This window comes from Cryptomeria japonica, chromosome 8 (assembly GCF_030272615.1).
Source record: "Cryptomeria japonica chromosome 8, Sugi_1.0, whole genome shotgun sequence".
Taxonomy (NCBI): domain Eukaryota; kingdom Viridiplantae; phylum Streptophyta; class Pinopsida; order Cupressales; family Cupressaceae; genus Cryptomeria; species Cryptomeria japonica.
In genome coordinates this window covers 176,133,801-176,144,041 of record NC_081412.1, presented here as the reverse complement: position 1 = coordinate 176,144,041, position 10,241 = coordinate 176,133,801, and positions in this window count along the sequence as shown.

The window sequence follows — 10,241 nt, the reverse complement described above, 5'->3', positions numbered from 1 at the left end:
GGATGATATTACTCCTCATCACCAAAATTTAATGCGATGAAGGTCTTGTACATTTAAGAAAGGTGGCACTCTTTTCAAACTCATTCTTACTTTGACAACTAGCCAAAGAAGCTACGAGCTCTAACAACAAAGGAAGATTTCACAAAAGTGTATGGTGAAAGGTCAGGTCTAAAGTCCTCTTTCTTTCCAATCTCTTTGATTTTTGAAATCAAAATCTCTTTAAAGTGTTGGTTAACTTGCAATAGGTTTGGGTTTCTCTCATGAGTTTTTCTAGCAGAATTCCAACAAGTTCCTTGCCAAAATATTCCCTCTTTGGCAAAATTGTAGAAGATTGTGTAAGCTCTTGTGTTGTGAATCTCAAATCTTAGTGCACCCAATGCCACTTGGCATATAAGATAGTTTAGAAGATGTTAAAGATACATACTGGGTGATGTTAGCCTTCATGGGATCCTCAACAGAATACAATAAGACTCTCTCTCCCCAATTGGTAAAAAGACTGTTAAAAGTGGGCTTGTTATTGCTAGAGGTTTTCCACCTACTATCTCATGCATTGAGCTAATAGTAACTCGTGCCAACCATTACCACCCTAATTTGAAAGAAATTCAAGTTATTGATGTCTCTATTTTTACTAGGGTTGAACCTGAGGCCATCTCCCAAGTACTGAAATTGCCACAGGGGGAACAATTTATGGACATCTCCATAGACTCAGGTTCGAAATATTTTCATGATAAAGAAGAATGGTGCTTGAGCTAAATTTTTAGAGGATGAATCAAAGTGAAAAGAAAGGGGAGATCTAGGCTTCCTTCATGCCCAAAGAGGGATTAATTTAAAAAAGAAATTGTTGAAATAATTTCCCTATTGCACTATGTCATGGGACATGTTAAATTTGAAGAGTTCCATTATTAGATGTGCCACCTCTTTCGAATTATTTGTGGTAAAAATAAATATATTGATTGGGCTAGACTGATAAGCAAATGTTTACATGAGCAATTGTCAAATTATAGGCTGAGGGTCTCATTTTATATGTCCTCTTCGTTGATTTATATTCTTGCTAGCAAAGAAGCCACTTGGCTAGGATTGCAAACCCTAGACTCTCCTATTGCTGACATGCTCATGTTTGAAGTTTTACCATAGTTGTAGAGAAAAGATGGATTAAAGAATTTTAGGTGTGTTAACAATGCTTTCCTATGGGTTGTGATTAAAAGAATTGAAGGGTTCCCTAAAAAAAGAATTTCCTCAAAGGCTACATCCCTGGTGACAAAATGTGGAAGCTATTTTAACTTCTAAAATAGAACTATTATTAATCCTACCTTTTAACTTCCACAACAAATCAACCCAATTCCTAACTTGATTAATATTAGGTTTGAAAGTAAGAAACTTTCCTACCAGTGAAAGATTCATCTTAGCTATTTCCACATTCATCAGTTCTTCTAGAACATCCACCTCAAGACCATCCACCATGCATGAAGCTTCTGGATTATTCAACTCCTTCTCAGGATCCATCTGATTGTTGGCAAGAGACACTGTATGTATGATGAGATGTTGTCATTGATGACAACTCATATCAGATTTGGTAGCCACAGTTCATGATGTGATCATTCTGGAAGATTGTTTGAAGTTTAGTGAGGTTCGGTAAAAACAGTGCATCTGGTACAGTGTTCAAGTTTTGGTTGGCGGATTATTTTGGTTAATTATTTTTCTTTGCGGATTTCAGAGAAGACTTATAGATGTGTAATATGTCTTAATCATATCTTGTAGCCTCTGGTGATGAGTTGGCGATAATTGGAAGATCCGGTACACAGGTTATTGATAAGAACAATACTTATTTGTGGTAACATGTGCAAATTTAGCTTGCAGATTTTGTGGATTGATTTTGGTGATTGTTTGTATGTTTGAGGATGTTGGGTCGACATATGGGAAGCATGTGGACATTTTTTTTATCAGCATATGCATTGGAGATGCATTTGAGTCGACTTATTTACACGCTTCATCCTTTGTGACGTGTTCTTGAAGCCAACATGAAAGGGTTCTTAATTAGTGATGCAAATATATAAGAAAGGTCTATTTGATCATTTTAATATATGATGATGATATGAGAGATGGGTATGACCGATTGTGCACAGTTTCACGTGCGCAAGTGTTAGAATTTTCCTCCAGATTGAAGCAGAATATCATAACAGAGTAGTATTACAAAGTTGAGTAAGATATAGTATTTTGTGCTGAACCGGAATTATACTCATACATTTGTTGATGCTATTAAATAGTTCAAACTCACTTTTATCTCAAATAATCATTTTGTAAGGTAGTGAGCCTTTTGGGTTGTAACCCTTATTGTAAACTTTGAGCAGTGTGCCTGAATGCATGCGCATTCCCTTATGTAATATTTTTATACTTCTAACATAGTATATTAATATTGTGGGTTTGAATCCCACCATGGTTTTTCCCTTAATCGGGTTTCCACATAAAAATATTGGTGTTGTGGTGTTGTTGAACTTGTCTTTGTGGTTTTGCACTTTGTTTTTCTTCATTTGCATTAAGTGGTTGAAATATCATATTATTAAAGTTAAAATTGTTGAACACTGATTCAGCCCCCCTCTCAGTGTTCCCTTGACTCCATCAATTGGTATCAGAGCCTAGTTCCTCGGAAAGAGCCTAATAGCTTGAGGGAGATCCAAGAAAGTGTTATAACAGATTCCAGTGGTCTTAGACAACAACTACTTGTTGCACTTGATGATCTTGATCAATCCAAAGTTAAAGTTAGGGAATTGAAAATAAATCTCAAGGTTGCTGAAAAGTTCATTCAAACATTAAAGGAGCAACTAAGTAAGTCCAAGGAAAAGAGAAAGGATCTTTTTTATCAACTTTAGGAGAAAGAAAGTCAAAGTATTGATGAAGAATCCCTAAAGGAAAAGATAGAAGAATGTGACAGACATGCTAGAGTTAATACACTTCAAAAAAATGAAATGGAAGCCATTGTGATGAAATTGACAAAGGAGATTGAAGAAAGGAAGAAGAATGAGGAAAAGCTTGCTCAGTCCTTGAAAGACAAATCTAAAGAATGCTGCTGACTTGAGAATGAGAATGGATAGTTGATAAGTGACCTTCAAAATGCTAGAGAACATTAAGAAGATCTTGGCCGAAAGCAGGTCCTCCTTCTCAAATATGACCTTGATGATGCAAATGAGTACAAGGAGAAGTTTTGTATCATCTGAGCCAAACTAGATGAGATGCTTGCAAGTCAGAAGAATCCAAATGATACACAAGGTCTTGGATTTGAGAAAGGCGAAAGTTCCAAGTCAACACAAAAAAAGAACAACTCAAGAAGGCCTCCGGTAAGGCAACCTAATTCTCACAATTCAATGATAACTATTTTGTTTGCAATAAATTTGGTCATATGGCTAGTCAATGCAAAAATAGGATGATCAATAATGGTCCATCTTTTATTGGTCAATGTTTCAAATGCAACAAAAATGGTCAGAAGGTAAATGCATATAGAACTGTGGTGAATAAATTTCAGAATAGAAGAAATGTCAAATGTTATGCATGTGGTATGTTCAAGGACATGTTGCTAATCAATGTAAAACAAGAAGAAATCAGATAAATTTCAAGCCTATGTAAGGAAATATTGTTTGCTATGCTTGCAACAAATCCAGCCACATTGCAAAGTATTGCAAAAGAAAAAAATGTGAATAGGAGAGGTTTGGAAGACATGAACAAGAATGTGAAGCCAAATGAGAAGGGTAAAGCTAAAACCAAAGAGATAAAAAATCAGATGAAGAAGACATGGGTTAAAAAGACTGATTCAGAGGCAAGATGTGGGTTTGCACCTAATCCTAGTGTTGCAATCTCATCCGGTAACTAAGCCAAGGCATTAGACATTAGGGGAGATTTTCATGAAAAAATTAAAAACACCTTGTTAAGATCTGTATCTGGTTCCGGTAGGCTGTAGATGATTATTTGATGTTTACTGATTCAGTGGAATATTTTCTTAAAGGATTTGATGATCTGCATAATATTTCTTGAAGACTTGTCAGTATGCAGAGTATCGAAAAATGTTAAGGTTAAGAGCATTTATTATACCTAAAAGTTAGTTATGCGATGAATAAAAAGAAAATCAAACCGTCATTTCTCACTTTGCATCCGAAGCGAGAGAGAAGTAGAGAAAAGGAGATAAGAGTTTACAGAGATTCAGAGCGAATGGAGGATTCATCATCTGATCTTGCATCCGATTAAGAGGTATTTATCGTCTAACACTTTTTCGGTTTGAAGCTTGAATATGGCATCTTCTGGAATTGTGACCACATTGGTGGTATATGTCATTGAATGAGCTAGACCTAACTTTAAAAAGAATTCATTTAAGTCAATGGAAGATGATATGAATGGTGCTTTTTCATCCATTTTGTATGGAGTATTGCATGTGGAAGATATTAGGGTTTACATCCACTATAACATTGAAGAGCTTGAGAGTGCCCAAATGTTGAATCTATACACAAAGAACATGATTGATGGAATGGGTAACCTGAAAAACTGAATTCAAATCATTTGAGGAGAAGGGTTTCACACAATTCATTAATTTTTTGGTGTTCGATGAGAAATAATGAGCTTAGTACATTTTGAGTAGAATGTATGATGAATTCATGTGGCTTGACAAACCTTACAAGATTACTCGGAGTGTAATTAAGGTCGTAACATGTTTAAGCTCAGACAGTGAGGTGCCTACTCTAAGACATGTCAAGAATCAAATGGTAACAGAGGCAACTTGTTCCCAGTTTAATAGTAGGTCGATGACAATCAATGATATTGTTGAATATGATGTCAGGTTTGCATCTATGGTGATGGGTTACGAGTTATATCAGTCCAGTTGAGACAATTCAGTATCTGGTATAGCTATCTATGCGGCTTATCATATATTGAAATAAGATAAAAAGTATGATTTGTGTGAAGTGCTCCGAAGAGAACTCTTGAGAAATTTGAATAAAATCAAGCAAGATAAGAAGCATGTATTCAAATTTGGAACCTTGATTATATGTCTATACTTCTACTTTACGAATGAGATTCTAGGAGTTGGAAAAGTGTAGTGGGCCTATGACAAGCCGGTGGTAGTGCAAATCAAAGAAACACTTTATGGTCTTGGAGATGCTACAATTCGGAATGGCATCCTATGTGGATAATTCAAAAAATTTCAAAGCATGATGCAAAATAGAGAAATAATCCCTAAGGAGATAGTGGAGAAGTATGAAGACACAATATACTTTGGTTGATACTGACTACTGTCTTATGGAAGCTATAGAACCAAGGACTTCATGGATCATGCCCATGGGGTATGAGGTTGAAGGAAATATTCTTGATGCATATGCTCAACACCTATTAAGAAAGTCGGTGGACACATTTGAGGAAAGGTTTGGAACGTACAAGGAGAAGAGCTTGGACTTACACTCTAAGTTTAAAAAGATTGAGATTTAGAGAAAAGTCATAAAGGAATTTGAGTAGCTAGCAGAAAGCATGGGAATCACCAAAGAGGTGGTCTAGAGAGAAAGGGAGAGAAACATTTTGAAAGAAGAAGATATGGTTAAGCCTAAGAAGGCTAAACCAAAAGCTCCTGTTCCTAAGCCTAAGCAACCAAAGGGTTATGCACCCTCATCCAGTGGTCAAAAACCTACTAGTTCACCCAAGCCTCATGTCAAACCATCTGATGAAGGAAAGAGAAAGCAAGGGAAAGAAAGAGTATTTATTCTTGATGATGAAGAAGAAATAGAGTCAGATGATGTTGTCAAGGAAAGAAAGAAGAGTGCTAAAGACAAATCATCTGGTGAAGAGAAGCTCGGTAAGAAGACATAATCAATTGACTTTGTCATGACTGTAAGGAAGGTTAAGGAAATACTCATTAAGGAAGGTAACATCAAAATTATTTCTAAATATTATGAGTTGTTAGATGATGCTGGCAAGAGAACCTTGGAAGAAGCAACTATTAAATGTCTGAATAAATACAATAGAGCTCTTATTGAGATAATGTCAGAGATTCCTCAGAGCTTGTATGATATTTTAGATATGAGGAAAGAAGAAGCTAGAATAGAAGAAGAAAGGATAAGAGAATATGTGATATTTCAACTATATCCGGTGATAGCTAAGACAAAGGTTGGCTGAATTCTTGTGGAAAATAGGGATACATTCAGAAGCAAGAAAAGAGTAAACAAAATAGTGATTGGTAAGAATGATGAGGTTAGAGATGAAACTGAGAAGATTCTGAGAGCAATTCTATTGGAGAAGATTCTGATGAAATTTAGATCTTCGCCTTAGTGTTTGTTCCCCTCCGCCTAATCGGAGACCTGAATATGCTCATACAAATCAAAACCTGCATTTTTATCAACCCTACACCTCAAAGCCACCTTGATCTTGCCCCAAAATAGGGAAGGACCAGGGCGTGGTGTCGTGGGATCCCCTATTTGGGACCTATTTTGGGGTCCCTCCCTTTGACCTATCTCAAATTAGAATGAGACAATCCCCCCTATGTTAGCCTAAGTCAGAAAATCAGTAAATTAATTCCACTGCCATGTATATAAGAGGGATTTCCCCTCTCATTTAAAAAACACACATGATCATGAAAAATCAATCAAGCATCCGGGCATTCAAGAGATCAAGAATTCAAGATTTCAAGAGAAATTGAGCATTTTCAGTCTTCCTTCAAGCTTTGGAGCAACAATAGAGACAAGATTTCAAGAATTGAAGAGGAGATCAACATTCTACTTCATGAAACCCTAACTCCATGCGGAGGCAAGCAAAAATTCACAAGGAGGTATAAGCATTTCAATTTCGTTCAATTCAACATCCCCTCAAAGAGGAGGATTTCTACTTTTAGTCATTTCATTTACATTATTTCAACCACTTCATTAATTCTAAAATCAGGGTTTGATCTGAAGACAAACCCCTATTCCCAACACATTTCCCTTTCTTTCTGTATGCACAAAACATGTGTGCAGTTGTACTTTTGGAATCAAGTTTTATTCACAGAGATGGAAAAACCCTTTTTGATGTGGAAAAAGTTCAAAGGATTGATAGGAGGGCACCCTTGTTTGGACACACGGTCCCTGCAACTTTTGCTAGATTTTGCAGAGCAGCTCCGAATCATCTCAAACTTCTCAGATCTAGGTGCATGACTGAATCTTGAACCTGTAACTCACTATTTTTGCATACTTTGTCTTCATTTTCAACACTTTGTCTTAATTCAATCAATCAACTTACAAAAGAGGGTTAATTCCATTCCAATCTACTTAGTATTCAATCCTTGCATCCTTTGGGATTAGATCTAGTAGATTCATCCCCCTCTTTTGAATGTAAAGTCTCCCCAAGTGAAAATTGAACCTTAGTTAAGTTCCCACCTTTTCTCTCAAGTGGCAAATTTGGCTAAGGTTCCCAATTTTTCACTTTAAATAATTAGTACGAGGTGGTACCTGAGAAATCTCAGGAGGATGTTGAAAAGTCTATTTCAGAAATCCTAGGTGTAGTCACATAAATCTGTCCATTTTAATTAAATGAATATTTCGTATTTATTTGATTAAAAATCCACTAGCCACCAGTTAATTAAATTAATATTTAATTAATTCATCCCCAAACATTCTTCTATTAATTAAATAAATTATTCAATTTATTTTAATTAATTCATTAAATCAAATTCCATTCAATTAAATAAATAAAATCTATTTATTTAATTAAATCCCCTATTCCTCTTTTAAATAAATTAAATAAAACATTTATTTAAATCATTATCCCCACCCCACTTGCATTTTCCTACAAATGCAACTTGCACACATTATTGAATTTTTATTTCAATAAAATCCTATTTTCCCTCACCCACCAAATCCACTTGCAAAATCTAATCCCTTTCTAGATTCTTCTAACCCCTTCCTAATTAGCCTAATCCATCCTCTAATTATTGTCACATTCCTAAGCAAAATGGAGTCACTTCTCAAAGACCCCAAAGTCTTGGATAACCATTGAAAGTTTTCAACCTTCAACCACCAAAAACCCCAAAGTCTTTGAAAACCATTATAGGCTTCCAACTTTCAACCACTTAATCCACAAAGTCTCCAATAACCATTAATGGTTAATTCAACTCTCCCACATGGTTAAAACATTTGTTTTGACTCAACCTCTACCCAACCCAAGGGTCTCATCAGGTCATTAATGCTTTGACCATGATTATCTCTTAATCATTTGCACAAAGGTTTATCCTTGGATTAACTCCTAATCCAGTGGGTAATCCTAATTTAGGCTTGACCCTTAGCCTTTAGATAACCATGAAGTCTTCTCAGGCATTCAATGCCTCCAACCCCTTTCTTTCAACCCAATCTTATGTTGACATTTGTCACCATTTCATTGGTGCAAATTGTGCACATGGATTCCCAACTTTCAAGCTTGACCCTTGATTAAACCTTTTAATCTTGGCCATCCATTGCTCCATTTTCCCTATAAATAGAGCCCATTCCTTCATAATCCAGATCCTGAAAACTTGTAAGCATTTAGACTATAGCCATTTTAGAGAGCATTTAGCATAGCATAACTAAATATTGTCTTTTTGGTAAAACACATCATTTTAGCATAAAAATAGCTTTTCATTTCATGTTTAGAGCTATTCTATAAATCTCAATCCTCCATAAGCATCCATAGTGCAAAAAGCTGCTGAGAGCTACACTATTTTGGAACTTGGAGAGGAGAGGAACAAGGGAGAAGAAGCTAGGAGTATGTTAGGAGGTATTTGGAGATGCCTCATCATGTTTGCTTTGATAGTTAAATATACTTGCATGCTTTTAGTCTCTCTCTTGGTATGCCTTTTTAGATTAGTTTTCGATTGACTAACACTAATGGTTTGTGTGTTTTTGTGTTGATTGATCTTGGACTAATCTTGTGCCATTTAGGAGGGCATCACTAGGTATGCCATCCCTAGGAGATGAGTCTACAACCGATGAACCTTCTATTCTAGAAGGAGAACCAGCTAAATCGGTTCTGAAAATAGTTGAAGCAACTATGGATAAGGATATAATTGTTAACCCTCCAATCCATGAGAAGGAAACTGAGAAGGATGCTGATCAGGAGAAGTTAGAAGTTAAGGTTGAAGTTGAGGCAAGAGACACTAAGAAACCAATGAAGGGAAATAATATTTATGAAGAGGTTCCCAAATTAACTCAAGGTCCCATCAACCTAGCTTCTTTGTCCCCTGTTCAGGCACTTAAATTGGCTGCATTTGCCCAAGCCAAAGAAAGTGAAGACTCGGTAAATTCATTCTCAAAGAACAGTGAGTTGTTTTCTTTGGCATCTGGTGTCTTAGAAAAAAATCATGCCTTCATTTCAGAAGGACTTATCAAACACCCCATCCAATCAATTGAAAAGCCTAATCAATTCTGTGGATAGTCACTTTCAATCATTTGAGAAATCAGTTGAAGAGAAGGTCCACATTGAGTTTTATGCTAGAAGGATTCAAACATTGAAGAAGATGGTTGCAAATGATAGGATCACTTTGGATATTGGTACAAAAGGCATAAAGGAAGCACTATCTGAGGGAGGAAAGATTTACAAATCATGTCTAACACTATCTAGGTTTACTCGGGATATTGAGAAACATGTCAAAGAGCATGAGGATCAACTTGTTCAATTATCTCAGTCATTTGATCCCTCATCAGTCTCCCCGAGCGGTCATGAAAACCAAGTAACATCTCTGCTTGAGAAAATCAGGAGTATGAGTCAAGAGAAAGTGAAAATAATTGGGAAAGTTTGTGAACTTAGAAGTCTCATCACTCCCAAGATGGATATAATGCTTAGTGGTTTGGAAGATGCTCAAATTGCCATGAAATCCTCAGAGCTATCTGATCTCAAGTCAGTAGAGACACTTGCATATGTGTTCAGTGGAATCATAACTGTGATGGAGAGTCTAAAGAAGGGCTGGGATAGCCACCTAAATTCCTTGAGAAATTCTTATGTCGATATCTTTCAATTTTTGTGAGCAAGACTGTGTACATATGTAAATAGCATTTTTGGTTTGAATTTTTTATCTTCGAAACTCTACCTTTTCCATTGATGTCAAAGGGGGAGAGTAGATAAGTGAAAAATATTGATCTTAGGGGGATTTATTGATTTTTGGAGTCCGGTAGTTGGATTTTTGTTTGCAGTATATACATTTTGGTTTTGGTTTGACACCCATCAATGCCAAAGGGGGAGATTGTTGGCAAGAGACACTGTAGGTATGATGA